Source organism: Mustela nivalis (assembly GCF_964662115.1).
Source record: "Mustela nivalis genome assembly, chromosome: 6".
Lineage (NCBI taxonomy): Eukaryota > Metazoa > Chordata > Mammalia > Carnivora > Mustelidae > Mustela > Mustela nivalis.
The window spans coordinates 67716680-67719573 of NC_139025.1; the positions used below are offsets into that span (position 1 = coordinate 67716680).

Genomic DNA, 2894 nt, shown 5'->3' on the forward strand with positions numbered 1-2894 from the left:
TACTAGGCCAAGAGAAAATGGTATACTCAAAATAATTTAACGTAAAATTAGGCAGGAAAGGAGAAAGATTAAAAAGAAGTAGGTAGCAAATAGAAAAACAGCGAAATATCAGATCGAAATACAACCATCTCAATAACACCTTCAGGTTACAGTACTGTATGGTGACTAATATAACATAAAACAAACAAACAAAAAACACCTTCAGGTAAAATGGGCAAAAAACTCTAATCAAAAGACCAATTTTTTCCTCTAATGGAGTATGACACAGCTATAAGAAAGAATGTGCTCTTACCATTTGCAACAGCATACAGGGTCATAGAGGGGGTTGGGCTAAGTGAAATAAATCAGAGAAAGACAACTACTGTATGATTTCACTTATATGTTGAATCTAAAAAAACAAACCAAAAGAAACCGAAAAGCAGGTGCGCGGCGCAGCCTCCTGTGCTGGAATGTGCGGCTCCCGCTAGCTCGCAGCGCAGCAGCTGAACAAGCGCAGAACAGACCCCGGCAGCGCCAGTGGTGGCTGGGACCGCAGAGCGAGAGCCGGCGGCCTGAGCATTCTCTGCAGTCCCACTCCTGGGTCTTTGCGGGCCTTGACATCCCCAGCGCCCAACTTTTCCATCCTCCCCCACCCCTCCTCCCGAACCGGAGATCATATGATAGTTGTCTTTCTCTGCTTGACTTATTTCGCTAAGCATGATATGCTCTAGTTCCATCTGATGCAACATGGGGGCTTAAGTGGGTACGAGAAGAATCAATGAAACAAGATGGGATTGGGAGGGAGACAAACCATAAGTGACTCTTAATCTCACAAAACAAACTGAGGGTTGCTGGGGGGAGGGGGGTTGGAGAAGGGGGTGGGATTATGGACATTGGGGAGGGGATGTGCTTTGGTGAGTGCTGTGAAGTATGTAAACCTGGCGATTCACAGACCTGTACCCCTGGGGATAAAAATATATGTTTATTAAAAAAAAAAAAAAAGGTAGTCGGAGGCGGCGCAGGGTCTCCCGCCCCTCCTCGCCTAGGAAGGCCGAATACAGTCATGGCCACCCAGGTAATGGGGCAGTCTTCTGGAGGAGGAGGACTGTTCACGGGCAGTGGCAACATTGGCATGGCCTTGCCTAACGACATGTATGACTTGCATGACCTCTCCAAAGCTGAGTTGGCTACGCCTCAGCTTATCATGTTGGCAAATGTGGCCTTAACTGGGGAAGTAAATGGCAGCTGCTGTGATTACCTGGTTGGTGAAGAAAGACAGATGGCAGAATTGATGCCTGTCAGAGATAGCAATTTTTCAGATAGTGATGGACAAAGACTTGAGGAGTCTGCTGAAATCAAAGGTGAACCCAGTGGATCGGAAAACATGGAACTGGAAAGTTTGGAACTCAGTGTTGTAGAACCACAGCCTGTGTTTGAGGTATCAGCTGCCCCAGAAATTTACAGCTCAAATAAAGATCTTCCCCCTGAAACACCTGGAGCGGAGGACAAATGCAAGAACGTGAAGAGCAAACCTTTTCGCTGTAAGCCATGCCAGTATGAAGCCGAATCTGAAGAGCAGTTTGTGCATCATATCAGAGTTCATAGTGCCAAGAAATTTTTCGTGGAAGAAAGTGCAGAGAAGCAAGCAAAAGCCAGAGAATCTGGGTGTTCCACTGCAGAGGAGGGTGATTTCTCCAAGGGCCCCATTCGCTGCGACCGCTGTGGCTATAATACCAATGGAAATAATAATACATGTGGAAAATGCAACTATTTTTCAGATAGAAAAAATAATTACGTTCAACATGTTCGAACTCATACAGGGGAACACCCATATAAATGTGAACTCTGCCCTTACTCAAGTTCTCAGAAGACTCATCTAACTAGACACATGCGTACTCATTCAAGTGAGAAGCCATTTAAATGTGATCAGTGCAGTTATGTGGCCTCTAATCAACATGAAGTAACCCGCCATGCAAGACAGGTTCATAATGGGCCTAAACCTCTTAACTGTCCACATTGTGACTACAAAACAGCAGATAGAAGTAACTTCAAAAAACATGTAGAGCTACACGTTAATCCACGGCATTTCAATTGCCCTGCGTGCAACTATGCGGCTTCCAAGAAGTGTAATCTTCAGTATTGCTTCAAATCCAAGCATCCTACTTGTCCTAATAAAACCATGGATGTCTCAAAAGTGAAACTAAAGAAACCCAAAAAACGAGAGGCTGATCTGCCTGATAACAATATTACCAAAAAAACGAAAAGCAGACACAGACCTATAAATGCAGAGAAAAAATTGATGGTTGTTAGAGGGGATGGGGGATGGCAAAAAGAGACTTTTTCAGAGTGGGCAAGAAAACAAGAACCAGAAGCAGCTGGGTATTGTCTGCAAGAGATACAGCTGGACACAAAGATAGAGAGAGGGTGCATCTACAAGGTAGACAAAATATGTACTATGCAAATGCTAAGACTGGGAAAGCTGGAATATCTATATTAATGTAAGAAAAGACTTCAAGACAAGAAGGGTTGGTTATACAAGAGACAAGAAGGCACATTTCCTAATGATAATTGTTTATATATTGATGAATTATAATAATTTATAAATGTATATGTACTTAATAACAACTTCAAAAAACACAAATCAAAAACTGTCATTGATAGGTGATAGGGATTAAGGAGGGCACTTGTGATGAGCATCCGGTGATGTATGGAAGGGCTGAATCAGTATATTGTACCCCCGAAACTAATATTACACTGTATGTTAACTAAGTGGAATTTAGAGTCATTGAGCTTCTGCCTTCGGCTCAGGGCATGATCTCAAGTTCCTGGGATTGAGCCCCGCACACAGCTCCCGGCTCAGCAGGAAGCCCGCTTCTCCCTCTGCCCTTCCCCCATTGTGTTCCCTCTCTGTCTGT

General features: G+C 43.9%; 1 pseudogene across 1 annotated transcript; it reads left to right on the top strand.

Annotated features, from left to right (window-relative positions):
* The first annotated feature begins 1030 nt into the window (after positions 1 to 1030).
* LOC309866591 (RE1-silencing transcription factor pseudogene) lies at positions 1031 to 2476 on the top strand (annotated as a pseudogene). The gene has a single exon. The product of its transcript is annotated as an RE1-silencing transcription factor pseudogene (transcript).
* The last annotated feature ends 418 nt before the right edge of the window (positions 2477 to 2894 follow it).